Genomic DNA, 16,289 nt, shown 5'->3' on the forward strand with positions numbered 1-16,289 from the left:
CAGAGAGAGGGGCCGCGGTGCGAGTCGGGTGCTCCGACACGGGGCCGTGTGTGCTCCCGGGTTCTCAGCTTGGCTGCACGCTGCCTGGGCCTGTGTGCAAGGCGTCCGTTTCTCCCCGCTGGGGTCTCCTAACCCGTCCGGGAGGGGGCTATGCTTCCTGTTCCCCACGTCTGCTCCTGCCATGGCCCCGTCCGGTGCAGCAGTCCCACCAGCATGCCTTGAGTTGCCACGCAGGCTGCGAGTGCAGAAGGCTCCCGGGACCTGGCGTGGAGTGCCCCACTGCCCCTGGTGGCCCAGTGTGCGCAGGGGACTTAGGCGCGGGCACGCCGCGCTCCGCAAGGATGGTCCTCTGGGCCTCTGCTTCTCCTGAGATGTCCTTGCCCCGGCCCCTCCCCGGCCCGGCCCTGGTGCCTGCCTTCAGTTTCCCTTCGGTGGGATTTTTTGTTGCGTAGGCACACGCCCGTGCTTCTCCTTACTGACCTAGGTACCCACGTTAGGCGAGGGGAGATGTGGGGCTGGGAGAACCTTTTCTGCCTGATCTTCTAGGCGGAGGCAGGTGTGTTGTCTGAAAAGACCCTCACTCAACTCAGGCCAAGTATGCTATGTACTCTCTCTCTTCTTCCGCAGACACGGCGGAGCCCGGCACCCGGGAACCTCTTCCGGACGTGCCGCCTTCGCGCACGGATGCGCCCGACGTTTGCACCGAGCCCGACCACGGTAGGGGCCCGGGCGTCTTGTGTCCTCTGGCCCTGGGTGCCCGCGGGGTTGCCGGAGCTCCTGGAGCGAGAAGGGGGCTTTCCTAGTCCCTCCGGGACCGGGAAGCGGTCGCCCAGCGACTCCTGGTCCCGAACCCCTGGCCAGTGCTCTGGAGCTGCGGTGGCATCCTCGGCTCTCTGCCAGGAAGGATGTGCTTCCTGGCAGAGAGAGGGGCCGCGGTGCGAGTCGGGTGCTCCGACACGGGGCCGTGTGTGCTCCCGGGTTCTCAGCTTGGCTGCACGCTGCCTGGGCCTGTGTGCAAGGCGTCCGTTTCTCCCCGCTGGGGTCTCCTAACCCGTCCGGGAGGGGGCTATGCTTCCTGTTCCCCACGTCTGCTCCTGCCATGGCCCCGTCCGGTGCAGCAGTCCCACCAGCATGCCTTGAGTTGCCACGCAGGCTGCGAGTGCAGAAGGCTCCCGGGACCTGGCGTGGAGTGCCCCACTGCCCCTGGTGGCCCAGTGTGCGCAGGGGACTTAGGCGCGGGCACGCCGCGCTCCGCAAGGATGGTCCTCTGGGCCTCTGCTTCTCCTGAGATGTCCTTGCCCCGGCCCCTCCCCGGCCCGGCCCTGGTGCCTGCCTTCAGTTTCCCTTCGGTGGGATTTTTTGTTGCGTAGGCACACGCCCGTGCTTCTCCTTACTGACCTAGGTACCCACGTTAGGCGAGGGGAGATGTGGGGCTGGGAGAACCTTTTCTGCCTGATCTTCTAGGCGGAGGCAGGTGTGTTGTCTGAAAAGACCCTCACTCAACTCAGGCCAAGTATGCTATGTACTCTCTCTCTTCTTCCGCAGACACGGCGGAGCCCGGCACCCGGGAACCTCTTCCGGACGTGCCGCCTTCGCGCACGGATGCGCCCGACGTTTGCACCGAGCCCGACCACGGTAGGGGCCCGGGCGTCTTGTGTCCTCTGGCCCTGGGTGCCCGCGGGGTTGCCGGAGCTCCTGGAGCGAGAAGGGGGCTTTCCTAGTCCCTCCGGGACCGGGAAGCGGTCGCCCAGCGACTCCTGGTCCCGAACCCCTGGCCAGTGCTCTGGAGCTGCGGTGGCATCCTCGGCTCTCTGCCAGGAAGGATGTGCTTCCTGGCAGAGAGAGGGGCCGCGGTGCGAGTCGGGTGCTCCGACACGGGGCCGTGTGTGCTCCCGGGTTCTCAGCTTGGCTGCACGCTGCCTGGGCCTGTGTGCAAGGCGTCCGTTTCTCCCCGCTGGGGTCTCCTAACCCGTCCGGGAGGGGGCTATGCTTCCTGTTCCCCACGTCTGCTCCTGCCATGGCCCCGTCCGGTGCAGCAGTCCCACCAGCATGCCTTGAGTTGCCACGCAGGCTGCGAGTGCAGAAGGCTCCCGGGACCTGGCGTGGAGTGCCCCACTGCCCCTGGTGGCCCAGTGTGCGCAGGGGACTTAGGCGCGGGCACGCCGCGCTCCGCAAGGATGGTCCTCTGGGCCTCTGCTTCTCCTGAGATGTCCTTGCCCCGGCCCCTCCCCGGCCCGGCCCTGGTGCCTGCCTTCAGTTTCCCTTCGGTGGGATTTTTTGTTGCGTAGGCACACGCCCGTGCTTCTCCTTACTGACCTAGGTACCCACGTTAGGCGAGGGGAGATGTGGGGCTGGGAGAACCTTTTCTGCCTGATCTTCTAGGCGGAGGCAGGTGTGTTGTCTGAAAAGACCCTCACTCAACTCAGGCCAAGTATGCTATGTACTCTCTCTCTTCTTCCGCAGACACGGCGGAGCCCGGCACCCGGGAACCTCTTCCGGACGTGCCGCCTTCGCGCACGGATGCGCCCGACGTTTGCACCGAGCCCGACCACGGTAGGGGCCCGGGCGTCTTGTGTCCTCTGGCCCTGGGTGCCCGCGGGGTTGCCGGAGCTCCTGGAGCGAGAAGGGGGCTTTCCTAGTCCCTCCGGGACCGGGAAGCGGTCGCCCAGCGACTCCTGGTCCCGAACCCCTGGCCAGTGCTCTGGAGCTGCGGTGGCATCCTCGGCTCTCTGCCAGGAAGGGTGTGCTTCCTGGCAGAGAGAGGGGCCGCGGTGCGAGTCGGGTGCTCCGACACGGGGCCGTGTGTGCTCCCGGGTTCTCAGCTTGGCTGCACGCTGCCTGGGCCTGTGTGCAAGGCGTCCGTTTCTCCCCGCTGGGGTCTCCTAACCCGTCCGGGAGGGGGCTATGCTTCCTGTTCCCCACGTCTGCTCCTGCCATGGCCCCGTCCGGTGCAGCAGTCCCACCAGCATGCCTTGAGTTGCCACGCAGGCTGCGAGTGCAGAAGGCTCCCGGGACCTGGCGTGGAGTGCCCCACTGCCCCTGGTGGCCCAGTGTGCGCAGGGGACTTAGGCGCGGGCACGCCGCGCTCCGCAAGGATGGTCCTCTGGGCCTCTGCTTCTCCTGAGATGTCCTTGCCCCGGCCCCTCCCCGGCCCGGCCCTGGTGCCTGCCTTCAGTTTCCCTTCGGTGGGATTTTTTGTTGCGTAGGCACACGCCCGTGCTTCTCCTTACTGACCTAGGTACCCACGTTAGGCGAGGGGAGATGTGGGGCTGGGAGAACCTTTTCTGCCTGATCTTCTAGGCGGAGGCAGGTGTGTTGTCTGAAAAGACCCTCACTCAACTCAGGCCAAGTATGCTATGTACTCTCTCTCTTCTTCCGCAGACACGGCGGAGCCCGGCACCCGGGAACCTCTTCCGGACGTGCCGCCTTCGCGCACGGATGCGCCCGACGTTTGCACCGAGCCCGACCACGGTAGGGGCCCGGGCGTCTTGTGTCCTCTGGCCCTGGGTGCCCGCGGGGTTGCCGGAGCTCCTGGAGCGAGAAGGGGGCTTTCCTAGTCCCTCCGGGACCGGGAAGCGGTCGCCCAGCGACTCCTGGTCCCGAACCCCTGGCCAGTGCTCTGGAGCTGCGGTGGCATCCTCGGCTCTCTGCCAGGAAGGGTGTGCTTCCTGGCAGAGAGAGGGGCCGCGGTGCGAGTCGGGTGCTCCGACACGGGGCCGTGTGTGCTCCCGGGTTCTCAGCTTGGCTGCACGCTGCCTGGGCCTGTGTGCAAGGCATCCGTTTCTCCCCGCTGGGGTCTCCTAACCCGTCCGGGAGGGGGCTATGCTTCCTGTTCCCCACGTCTGCTCCTGCCATGGCCCCGTCCGGTGCAGCAGTCCCACCAGCATGCCTTGAGTTGCCACGCAGGCTGCGAGTGCAGAAGGCTCCCGGGACCTGGCGTGGAGTGCCCCACTGCCCCTGGTGGCCCAGTGTGCGCAGGGGACTTAGGCGCGGGCACGCCGCGCTCCGCAAGGATGGTCCTCTGGGCCTCTGCTTCTCCTGAGATGTCCTTGCCCCGGCCCCTCCCCGGCCCGGCCCTGGTGCCTGCCTTCAGTTTCCCTTCGGTGGGATTTTTTGTTGCGTAGGCACACGCCCGTGCTTCTCCTTACTGACCTAGGTACCCACGTTAGGCGAGGGGAGATGTGGGGCTGGGAGAACCTTTTCTGCCTGATCTTCTAGGCGGAGGCAGGTGTGTTGTCTGAAAAGACCCTCACTCAACTCAGGCCAAGTATGCTATGTACTCTCTCTCTTCTTCCGCAGACACGGCGGAGCCCGGCACCCGGGAACCTCTTCCGGACGTGCCGCCTTCGCGCACGGATGCGCCCGACGTTTGCACCGAGCCCGACCACGGTAGGGGCCCGGGCGTCTTGTGTCCTCTGGCCCTGGGTGCCCGCGGGGTTGCCGGAGCTCCTGGAGCGAGAAGGGGGCTTTCCTAGTCCCTCCGGGACCGGGAAGCGGTCGCCCAGCGACTCCTGGTCCCGAACCCCTGGCCAGTGCTCTGGAGCTGCGGTGGCATCCTCGGCTCTCTGCCAGGAAGGATGTGCTTCCTGGCAGAGAGAGGGGCCGCGGTGCGAGTCGGGTGCTCCGACACGGGGCCGTGTGTGCTCCCGGGTTCTCAGCTTGGCTGCACGCTGCCTGGGCCTGTGTGCAAGGCGTCCGTTTCTCCCCGCTGGGGTCTCCTAACCCGTCCGGGAGGGGGCTATGCTTCCTGTTCCCCACGTCTGCTCCTGCCATGGCCCCGTCCGGTGCAGCAGTCCCACCAGCATGCCTTGAGTTGCCACGCAGGCTGCGAGTGCAGAAGGCTCCCGGGACCTGGCGTGGAGTGCCCCACTGCCCCTGGTGGCCCAGTGTGCGCAGGGGACTTAGGCGCGGGCACGCCGCGCTCCGCAAGGATGGTCCTCTGGGCCTCTGCTTCTCCTGAGATGTCCTTGCCCCGGCCCCTCCCCGGCCCGGCCCTGGTGCCTGCCTTCAGTTTCCCTTCGGTGGGATTTTTTGTTGCGTAGGCACACGCCCGTGCTTCTCCTTACTGACCTAGGTACCCACGTTAGGCGAGGGGAGATGTGGGGCTGGGAGAACCTTTTCTGCCTGATCTTCTAGGCGGAGGCAGGTGTGTTGTCTGAAAAGACCCTCACTCAACTCAGGCCAAGTATGCTATGTACTCTCTCTCTTCTTCCGCAGACACGGCGGAGCCCGGCACCAGGGAACCTCTTCCGGACGTGCCGCCTTCGCGCACGGATGCGCCCGACGTTTGCACCGAGCCCGACCACGGTAGGGGCCCGGGCGTCTTGTGTCCTCTGGCCCTGGGTGCCCGCGGGGTTGCCGGAGCTCCTGGAGCGAGAAGGGGGCTTTCCTAGTCCCTCCGGGACCGGGAAGCGGTCGCCCAGCGACTCCTGGTCCCGAACCCCTGGCCAGTGCTCTGGAGCTGCGGTGGCATCCTCGGCTCTCTGCCAGGAAGGATGTGCTTCCTGGCAGAGAGAGGGGCCGCGGTGCGAGTCGGGTGCTCCGACACGGGGCCGTGTGTGCTCCCGGGTTCTCAGCTTGGCTGCACGCTGCCTGGGCCTGTGTGCAAGGCGTCCGTTTCTCCCCGCTGGGGTCTCCTAACCCGTCCGGGAGGGGGCTATGCTTCCTGTTCCCCACGTCTGCTCCTGCCATGGCCCCGTCCGGTGCAGCAGTCCCACCAGCATGCCTTGAGTTGCCACGCAGGCTGCGAGTGCAGAAGGCTCCCGGGACCTGGCGTGGAGTGCCCCACTGCCCCTGGTGGCCCAGTGTGCGCAGGGGACTTAGGCGCGGGCACGCCGCGCTCCGCAAGGATGGTCCTCTGGGCCTCTGCTTCTCCTGAGATGTCCTTGCCCCGGCCCCTCCCCGGCCCGGCCCTGGTGCCTGCCTTCAGTTTCCCTTCGGTGGGATTTTTTGTTGCGTAGGCACACGCCCGTGCTTCTCCTTACTGACCTAGGTACCCACGTTAGGCGAGGGGAGATGTGGGGCTGGGAGAACCTTTTCTGCCTGATCTTCTAGGCGGAGGCAGGTGTGTTGTCTGAAAAGACCCTCACTCAACTCAGGCCAAGTATGCTATGTACTCTCTCTCTTCTTCCGCAGACACGGCGGAGCCCGGCACCCGGGAACCTCTTCCGGACGTGCCGCCTTCGCGCACGGATGCGCCCGACGTTTGCACCGAGCCCGACCACGGTAGGGGCCCGGGCGTCTTGTGTCCTCTGGCCCTGGGTGCCCGCGGGGTTGCCGGAGCTCCTGGAGCGAGAAGGGGGCTTTCCTAGTCCCTCCGGGACCGGGAAGCGGTCGCCCAGCGACTCCTGGTCCCGAACCCCTGGCCAGTGCTCTGGAGCTGCGGTGGCATCCTCGGCTCTCTGCCAGGAAGGATGTGCTTCCTGGCAGAGAGAGGGGCCGCGGTGCGAGTCGAGTGCTCCGACACGGGGCCCTGTGTGCTCCCGGGTTCTCAGCTTGGCTGCACGCTGCCTGGGCCTGTGTGCAAGGCGTCCGTTTCTCCCCGCTGGGGTCTCCTAACCCGTCCGGGAGGGGGCTATGCTTCCTGTTCCCCACGTCTGCTCCTGCCATGGCCCCGTCCGGTGCAGCAGTCCCACCAGCATGCCTTGAGTTGCCACGCAGGCTGCGAGTGCAGAAGGCTCCCGGGACCTGGCGTGGAGTGCCCCACTGCCCCTGGTGGCCCAGTGTGCGCAGGGGACTTAGGCGCGGGCACGCCGCGCTCCGCAAGGATGGTCCTCTGGGCCTCTGCTTCTCCTGAGATGTCCTTGCCCCGGCCCCTCCCCGGCCCGGCCCTGGTGCCTGCCTTCAGTTTCCCTTCGGTGGGATTTTTTGTTGCGTAGGCACACGCCCGTGCTTCTCCTTACTGACCTAGGTACCCACGTTAGGCGAGGGGAGATGTGGGGCTGGGAGAACCTTTTCTGCCTGATCTTCTAGGCGGAGGCAGGTGTGTTGTCTGAAAAGACCCTCACTCAACTCAGGCCAAGTATGCTATGTACTCTCTCTCTTCTTCCGCAGACACGGCGGAGCCCGGCACCCGGGAACCTCTTCCGGACGTGCCGCCTTCGCGCACGGATGCGCCCGACGTTTGCACCGAGCCCGACCACGGTAGGGGCCCGGGCGTCTTGTGTCCTCTGGCCCTGGGTGCCCGCGGGGTTGCCGGAGCTCCTGGAGCGAGAAGGGGGCTTTCCTAGTCCCTCTGGGACCGGGAAGCGGTCGCCCAGCGACTCCTGGTCCCGAACCCCTGGCCAGTGCTCTGGAGCTGCGGTGGCATCCTCGGCTCTCTGCCAGGAAGGGTGTGCTTCCTGGCAGAGAGAGGGGCCGCGGTGCGAGTCGGGTGCTCCGACACGGGGCCGTGTGTGCTCCCGGGTTCTCAGCTTGGCTGCACGCTGCCTGGGCCTGTGTGCAAGGCGTCCGTTTCTCCCCGCTGGGGTCTCCTAACCCGTCCGGGAGGGGGCTATGCTTCCTGTTCCCCACGTCTGCTCCTGCCATGGCCCCGTCCGGTGCAGCAGTCCCACCAGCATGCCTTGAGTTGCCACGCAGGCTGCGAGTGCAGAAGGCTCCCGGGACCTGGCGTGGAGTGCCCCACTGCCCCTGGTGGCCCAGTGTGCGCAGGGGACTTAGGCGCGGGCACGCCGCGCTCCGCAAGGATGGTCCTCTGGGCCTCTGCTTCTCCTGAGATGTCCTTGCCCCGGCCCCTCCCCGGCCCGGCCCTGGTGCCTGCCTTCAGTTTCCCTTCGGTGGGATTTTTTGTTGCGTAGGCACACGCCCGTGCTTCTCCTTACTGACCTAGGTACCCACGTTAGGCGAGGGGAGATGTGGGGCTGGGAGAACCTTTTCTGCCTGATCTTCTAGGCGGAGGCAGGTGTGTTGTCTGAAAAGACCCTCACTCAACTCAGGCCAAGTATGCTATGTACTCTCTCTCTTCTTCCGCAGACACGGCGGAGCCCGGCACCCGGGAACCTCTTCCGGACGTGCCGTCTTCGCGCACGGATGCGCCCGACGTTTGCACCGAGCCCGACCACGGTAGGGGCCCGGGCGTCTTGTGTCCTCTGGCCCTGGGTGCCCGCGGGGTTGCCGGAGCTCCTGGAGCGAGAAGGGGGCTTTCCTAGTCCCTCCGGGACCGGGAAGCGGTCGCCCAGCGACTCCTGGTCCCGAACCCCTGGCCAGTGCTCTGGAGCTGCGGTGGCATCCTCGGCTCTCTGCCAGGAAGGGTGTGCTTCCTGGCAGAGAGAGGGGCCGCGGTGCGAGTCGGGTGCTCCGACACGGGGCCGTGTGTGCTCCCGGGTTCTCAGCTTGGCTGCACGCTGCCTGGGCCTGTGTGCAAGGCGTCCGTTTCTCCCCGCTGGGGTCTCCTAACCCGTCCGGGAGGGGGCTATGCTTCCTGTTCCCCACGTCTGCTCCTGCCATGGCCCCGTCCGGTGCAGCAGTCCCACCAGCATGCCTTGAGTTGCCACGCAGGCTGCGAGTGCAGAAGGCTCCCGGGACCTGGCGTGGAGTGCCCCACTGCCCCTGGTGGCCCAGTGTGCGCAGGGGACTTAGGCGCGGGCACGCCGCGCTCCGCAAGGATGGTCCTCTGGGCCTCTGCTTCTCCTGAGATGTCCTTGCCCCGGCCCCTCCCCGGCCCGGCCCTGGTGCCTGCCTTCAGTTTCCCTTCGGTGGGATTTTTTGTTGCGTAGGCACACGCCCGTGCTTCTCCTTACTGACCTAGGTACCCACGTTAGGCGAGGGGAGATGTGGGGCTGGGAGAACCTTTTCTGCCTGATCTTCTAGGCGGAGGCAGGTGTGTTGTCTGAAAAGACCCTCACTCAACTCAGGCCAAGTATGCTATGTACTCTCTCTCTTCTTCCGCAGACACGGCGGAGCCCGGCACCCGGGAACCTCTTCCGGACGTGCCGCCTTCGCGCACGGATGCGCCCGACGTTTGCACCGAGCCCGACCACGGTAGGGGCCCGGGCGTCTTGTGTCCTCTGGCCCTGGGTGCCCGCGGGGTTGCCGGAGCTCCTGGAGCGAGAAGGGGGCTTTCCTAGTCCCTCCGGGACCGGGAAGCGGTCGCCCAGCGACTCCTGGTCCCGAACCCCTGGCCAGTGCTCTGGAGCTGCGGTGGCATCCTCGGCTCTCTGCCAGGAAGGATGTGCTTCCTGGCAGAGAGAGGGGCCGCGGTGCGAGTCGGGTGCTCCGACACGGGGCCGTGTGTGCTCCCGGGTTCTCAGCTTGGCTGCACGCTGCCTGGGCCTGTGTGCAAGGCGTCCGTTTCTCCCCGCTGGGGTCTCCTAACCCGTCCGGGAGGGGGCTATGCTTCCTGTTCCCCACGTCTGCTCCTGCCATGGCCCCGTCCGGTGCAGCAGTCCCACCAGCATGCCTTGAGTTGCCACGCAGGCTGCGAGTGCAGAAGGCTCCCGGGACCTGGCGTGGAGTGCCCCACTGCCCCTGGTGGCCCAGTGTGCGCAGGGGACTTAGGCGCGGGCACGCCGCGCTCCGCAAGGATGGTCCTCTGGGCCTCTGCTTCTCCTGAGATGTCCTTGCCCCGGCCCCTCCCCGGCCCGGCCCTGGTGCCTGCCTTCAGTTTCCCTTCGGTGGGATTTTTTGTTGCGTAGGCACACGCCCGTGCTTCTCCTTACTGACCTAGGTACCCACGTTAGGCGAGGGGAGATGTGGGGCTGGGAGAACCTTTTCTGCCTGATCTTCTAGGCGGAGGCAGGTGTGTTGTCTGAAAAGACCCTCACTCAACTCAGGCCAAGTATGCTATGTACTCTCTCTCTTCTTCCGCAGACACGGCGGAGCCCGGCACCCGGGAACCTCTTCCGGACGTGCCGCCTTCGCGCACGGATGCGCCCGACGTTTGCACCGAGCCCGACCACGGTAGGGGCCCGGGCGTCTTGTGTCCTCTGGCCCTGGGTGCCCGCGGGGTTGCCGGAGCTCCTGGAGCGAGAAGGGGGCTTTCCTAGTCCCTCCGGGACCGGGAAGCGGTCGCCCAGCGACTCCTGGTCCCGAACCCCTGGCCAGTGCTCTGGAGCTGCGGTGGCATCCTCGGCTCTCTGCCAGGAAGGATGTGCTTCCTGGCAGAGAGAGGGGCCGCGGTGCGAGTCGGGTGCTCCGACACGGGGCCGTGTGTGCTCCCGGGTTCTCAGCTTGGCTGCACGCTGCCTGGGCCTGTGTGCAAGGCGTCCGTTTCTCCCCGCTGGGGTCTCCTAACCCGTCCGGGAGGGGGCTATGCTTCCTGTTCCCCACGTCTGCTCCTGCCATGGCCCCGTCCGGTGCAGCAGTCCCACCAGCATGCCTTGAGTTGCCACGCAGGCTGCGAGTGCAGAAGGCTCCCGGGACCTGGCGTGGAGTGCCCCACTGCCCCTGGTGGCCCAGTGTGCGCAGGGGACTTAGGCGCGGGCACGCCGCGCTCCGCAAGGATGGTCCTCTGGGCCTCTGCTTCTCCTGAGATGTCCTTGCCCCGGCCCCTCCCCGGCCCGGCCCTGGTGCCTGCCTTCAGTTTCCCTTCGGTGGGATTTTTTGTTGCGTAGGCACACGCCCGTGCTTCTCCTTACTGACCTAGGTACCCACGTTAGGCGAGGGGAGATGTGGGGCTGGGAGAACCTTTTCTGCCTGATCTTCTAGGCGGAGGCAGGTGTGTTGTCTGAAAAGACCCTCACTCAACTCAGGCCAAGTATGCTATGTACTCTCTCTCTTCTTCCGCAGACACGGCGGAGCCCGGCACCCGGGAACCTCTTCCGGACGTGCCGCCTTCGCGCACGGATGCGCCCGACGTTTGCACCGAGCCCGACCACGGTAGGGGCCCGGGCGTCTTGTGTCCTCTGGCCCTGGGTGCCCGCGGGGTTGCCGGAGCTCCTGGAGCGAGAAGGGGGCTTTCCTAGTCCCTCCGGGACCGGGAAGCGGTCGCCCAGCGACTCCTGGTCCCGAACCCCTGGCCAGTGCTCTGGAGCTGCGGTGGCATCCTCGGCTCTCTGCCAGGAAGGATGTGCTTCCTGGCAGAGAGAGGGGCCGCGGTGCGAGTCGGGTGCTCCGACACGGGGCCCTGTGTGCTCCCGGGTTCTCAGCTTGGCTGCACGCTGCCTGGGCCTGTGTGCAAGGCGTCCGTTTCTCCCCGCTGGGGTCTCCTAACCCGTCCGGGAGGGGGCTATGCTTCCTGTTCCCCACGTCTGCTCCTGCCATGGCCCCGTCCGGTGCAGCAGTCCCACCAGCATGCCTTGAGTTGCCACGCAGGCTGCGAGTGCAGAAGGCTCCCGGGACCTGGCGTGGAGTGCCCCACTGCCCCTGGTGGCCCAGTGTGCGCAGGGGACTTAGGCGCGGGCACGCCGCGCTCCGCAAGGATGGTCCTCTGGGCCTCTGCTTCTCCTGAGATGTCCTTGCCCCGGCCCCTCCCCGGCCCGGCCCTGGTGCCTGCCTTCAGTTTCCCTTCGGTGGGATTTTTTGTTGCGTAGGCACACGCCCGTGCTTCTCCTTACTGACCTAGGTACCCACGTTAGGCGAGGGGAGATGTGGGGCTGGGAGAACCTTTTCTGCCTGATCTTCTAGGCGGAGGCAGGTGTGTTGTCTGAAAAGACCCTCACTCAACTCAGGCCAAGTATGCTATGTACTCTCTCTCTTCTTCCGCAGACACGGCGGAGCCCGGCACCCGGGAACCTCTTCCGGACGTGCCGCCTTCGCGCACGGATGCGCCCGACGTTTGCACCGAGCCCGACCACGGTAGGGGCCCGGGCGTCTTGTGTCCTCTGGCCCTGGGTGCCCGCGGGGTTGCCGGAGCTCCTGGAGCGAGAAGGGGGCTTTCCTAGTCCCTCCGGGACCGGGAAGCGGTCGCCCAGCGACTCCTGGTCCCGAACCCCTGGCCAGTGCTCTGGAGCTGCGGTGGCATCCTCGGCTCTCTGCCAGGAAGGGTGTGCTTCCTGGCAGAGAGAGGGGCCGCGGTGCGAGTCGGGTGCTCCGACACGGGGCCGTGTGTGCTCCCGGGTTCTCAGCTTGGCTGCACGCTGCCTGGGCCTGTGTGCAAGGCGTCCGTTTCTCCCCGCTGGGGTCTCCTAACCCGTCCGGGAGGGGGCTATGCTTCCTGTTCCCCACGTCTGCTCCTGCCATGGCCCCGTCCGGTGCAGCAGTCCCACCAGCATGCCTTGAGTTGCCACGCAGGCTGCGAGTGCAGAAGGCTCCCGGGACCTGGCGTGGAGTGCCCCACTGCCCCTGGTGGCCCAGTGTGCGCAGGGGACTTAGGCGCGGGCACGCCGCGCTCCGCAAGGATGGTCCTCTGGGCCTCTGCTTCTCCTGAGATGTCCTTGCCCCGGCCCCTCCCCGGCCCGGCCCTGGTGCCTGCCTTCAGTTTCCCTTCGGTGGGATTTTTTGTTGCGTAGGCACACGCCCGTGCTTCTCCTTACTGACCTAGGTACCCACGTTAGGCGAGGGGAGATGTGGGGCTGGGAGAACCTTTTCTGCCTGATCTTCTAGGCGGAGGCAGGTGTGTTGTCTGAAAAGACCCTCACTCAACTCAGGCCAAGTATGCTATGTACTCTCTCTCTTCTTCCGCAGACACGGCGGAGCCCGGCACCCGGGAACCTCTTCCGGACGTGCCGCCTTCGCGCACGGATGCGCCCGACGTTTGCACCGAGCCCGACCACGGTAGGGGCCCGGGCGTCTTGTGTCCTCTGGCCCTGGGTGCCCGCGGGGTTGCCGGAGCTCCTGGAGCGAGAAGGGGGCTTTCCTAGTCCCTCCGGGACCGGGAAGCGGTCGCCCAGCGACTCCTGGTCCCGAACCCCTGGCCAGTGCTCTGGAGCTGCGGTGGCATCCTCGGCTCTCTGCCAGGAAGGGTGTGCTTCCTGGCAGAGAGAGGGGCCGCGGTGCGAGTCGGGTGCTCCGACACGGGGCCGTGTGTGCTCCCGGGTTCTCAGCTTGGCTGCACGCTGCCTGGGCCTGTGTGCAAGGCGTCCGTTTCTCCCCGCTGGGGTCTCCTAACCCGTCCGGGAGGGGGCTATGCTTCCTGTTCCCCACGTCTGCTCCTGCCATGGCCCCGTCCGGTGCAGCAGTCCCACCAGCATGCCTTGAGTTGCCACGCAGGCTGCGAGTGCAGAAGGCTCCCGGGACCTGGCGTGGAGTGCCCCACTGCCCCTGGTGGCCCAGTGTGCGCAGGGGACTTAGGCGCGGGCACGCCGCGCTCCGCAAGGATGGTCCTCTGGGCCTCTGCTTCTCCTGAGATGTCCTTGCCCCGGCCCCTCCCCGGCCCGGCCCTGGTGCCTGCCTTCAGTTTCCCTTCGGTGGGATTTTTTGTTGCGTAGGCACACGCCCGTGCTTCTCCTTACTGACCTAGGTACCCACGTTAGGCGAGGGGAGATGTGGGGCTGGGAGAACCTTTTCTGCCTGATCTTCTAGGCGGAGGCAGGTGTGTTGTCTGAAAAGACCCTCACTCAACTCAGGCCAAGTATGCTATGTACTCTCTCTCTTCTTCCGCAGACACGGCGGAGCCCGGCACCCGGGAACCTCTTCCGGACGTGCCGCCTTCGCGCACGGATGCGCCCGACGTTTGCACCGAGCCCGACCACGGTAGGGGCCCGGGCGTCTTGTGTCCTCTGCCCCTGGGTGCCCGCGGGGTTGCCGGAGCTCCTGGAGCGAGAAGGGGGCTTTCCTAGTCCCTCCGGGACCGGGAAGCGGTCGCCCAGCGACTCCTGGTCCCGAACCCCTGGCCAGTGCTCTGGAGCTGCGGTGGCATCCTCGGCTCTCTGCCAGGAAGGGTGTGCTTCCTGGCAGAGAGAGGGGCCGCGGTGCGAGTCGGGTGCTCCGACACGGGGCCGTGTGTGCTCCCGGGTTCTCAGCTTGGCTGCACGCTGCCTGGGCCTGTGTGCAAGGCGTCCGTTTCTCCCCGCTGGGGTCTCCTAACCCGTCCGGGAGGGGGCTATGCTTCCTGTTCCCCACGTCTGCTCCTGCCATGGCCCCGTCCGGTGCAGCAGTCCCACCAGCATGCCTTGAGTTGCCACGCAGGCTGCGAGTGCAGAAGGCTCCCGGGACCTGGCGTGGAGTGCCCCACTGCCCCTGGTGGCCCAGTGTGCGCAGGGGACTTAGGCGCGGGCACGCCGCGCTCCGCAAGGATGGTCCTCTGGGCCTCTGCTTCTCCTGAGATGTCCTTGCCCCGGCCCCTCCCCGGCCCGGCCCTGGTGCCTGCCTTCAGTTTCCCTTCGGTGGGATTTTTTGTTGCGTAGGCACACGCCCGTGCTTCTCCTTACTGACCTAGGTACCCACGTTAGGCGAGGGGAGATGTGGGGCTGGGAGAACCTTTTCTGCCTGATCTTCTAGGCGGAGGCAGGTGTGTTGTCTGAAAAGACCCTCACTCAACTCAGGCCAAGTATGCTATGTACTCTCTCTCTTCTTCCGCAGACACGGCGGAGCCCGGCACCCGGGAACCTCTTCCGGACGTGCCGCCTTCGCGCACGGATGCGCCCGACGTTTGCACCGAGCCCGACCACGGTAGGGGCCCGGGCGTCTTGTGTCCTCTGGCCCTGGGTGCCCGCGGGGTTGCCGGAGCTCCTGGAGCGAGAAGGGGGCTTTCCTAGTCCCTCCGGGACCGGGAAGCGGTCGCCCAGCGACTCCTGGTCCCGAACCCCTGGCCAGTGCTCTGGAGCTGCGGTGGCATCCTCGGCTCTCTGCCAGGAAGGGTGTGCTTCCTGGCAGAGAGAGGGGCCGCGGTGCGAGTCGGGTGCTCCGACACGGGGCCGTGTGTGCTCCCGGGTTCTCAGCTTGGCTGCACGCTGCCTGGGCCTGTGTGCAAGGCGTCCGTTTCTCCCCGCTGGGGTCTCCTAACCCGTCCGGGAGGGGGCTATGCTTCCTGTTCCCCACGTCTGCTCCTGCCATGGCCCCGTCCGGTGCAGCAGTCCCACCAGCATGCCTTGAGTTGCCACGCAGGCTGCGAGTGCAGAAGGCTCCCGGGACCTGGCGTGGAGTGCCCCACTGCCCCTGGTGGCCCAGTGTGCGCAGGGGACTTAGGCGCGGGCACGCCGCGCTCCGCAAGGATGGTCCTCTGGGCCTCTGCTTCTCCTGAGATGTCCTTGCCCCGGCCCCTCCCCGGCCCGGCCCTGGTGCCTGCCTTCAGTTTCCCTTCGGTGGGATTTTTTGTTGCGTAGGCACACGCCCGTGCTTCTCCTTACTGACCTAGGTACCCACGTTAGGCGAGGGGAGATGTGGGGCTGGGAGAACCTTTTCTGCCTGATCTTCTAGGCGGAGGCAGGTGTGTTGTCTGAAAAGACCCTCACTCAACTCAGGCCAAGTATGCTATGTACTCTCTCTCTTCTTCCGCAGACACGGCGGAGCCCGGCACCCGGGAACCTCTTCCGGACGTGCCGCCTTCGCGCACGGATGCGCCCGACGTTTGCACCGAGCCCGACCACGGTAGGGGCCCGGGCGTCTTGTGTCCTCTGGCCCTGGGTGCCCGCGGGGTTGCCGGAGCTCCTGGAGCGAGAAGGGGGCTTTCCTAGTCCCTCCGGGACCGGGAAGCGGTCGCCCAGCGACTCCTGGTCCCGAACCCCTGGCCAGTGCTCTGGAGCTGCGGTGGCATCCTCGGCTCTCTGCCAGGAAGGGTGTGCTTCCTGGCAGAGAGAGGGGCCGCGGTGCGAGTCGGGTGCTCCGACACGGGGCCGTGTGTGCTCCCGGGTTCTCAGCTTGGCTGCACGCTGCCTGGGCCTGTGTGCAAGGCGTCCGTTTCTCCCCGCTGGGGTCTCCTAACCCGTCCGGGAGGGGGCTATGCTTCCTGTTCCCCACGTCTGCTCCTGCCATGGCCCCGTCCGGTGCAGCAGTCCCACCAGCATGCCTTGAGTTGCCACGCAGGCTGCGAGTGCAGAAGGCTCCCGGGACCTGGCGTGGAGTGCCCCACTGCCCCTGGTGGCCCAGTGTGCGCAGGGGACTTAGGCGCGGGCACGCCGCGCTCCGCAAGGATGGTCCTCTGGGCCTCTGCTTCTCCTGAGATGTCCTTGCCCCGGCCCCTCCCCGGCCCGGCCCTGGTGCCTGCCTTCAGTTTCCCTTCGGTGGGATTTTTTGTTGCGTAGGCACACGCCCGTGCTTCTCCTTACTGACCTAGGTACCCACGTTAGGCGAGGGGAGATGTGGGGCTGGGAGAACCTTTTCTGCCTGATCTTCTAGGCGGAGGCAGGTGTGTTGTCTGAAAAGACCCTCACTCAACTCAGGCCAAGTATGCTATGTACTCTCTCTCTTCTTCCGCAGACACGGCGGAGCCCGGCACCCGGGAACCTCTTCCGGACGTGCCGCCTTCGCGCACG

The 16,289-nt window shown here is 66.5% G+C and overlaps 1 protein-coding gene across 1 annotated transcript in view; it reads left to right on the plus strand.

Annotated features, from left to right (window-relative positions):
* Positions 1–16,289, plus strand: part of LOC133765213 (rho GTPase-activating protein 20-like) — a 61,363-nt gene that overhangs the window by 20,726 nt on the left and 24,348 nt on the right. The window lies entirely within an intron of this gene.

This window comes from Lepus europaeus, chromosome 8 (genome assembly GCF_033115175.1).
Source record: "Lepus europaeus isolate LE1 chromosome 8, mLepTim1.pri, whole genome shotgun sequence".
NCBI classification, from domain to species: Eukaryota; Metazoa; Chordata; class Mammalia; order Lagomorpha; family Leporidae; genus Lepus; species Lepus europaeus.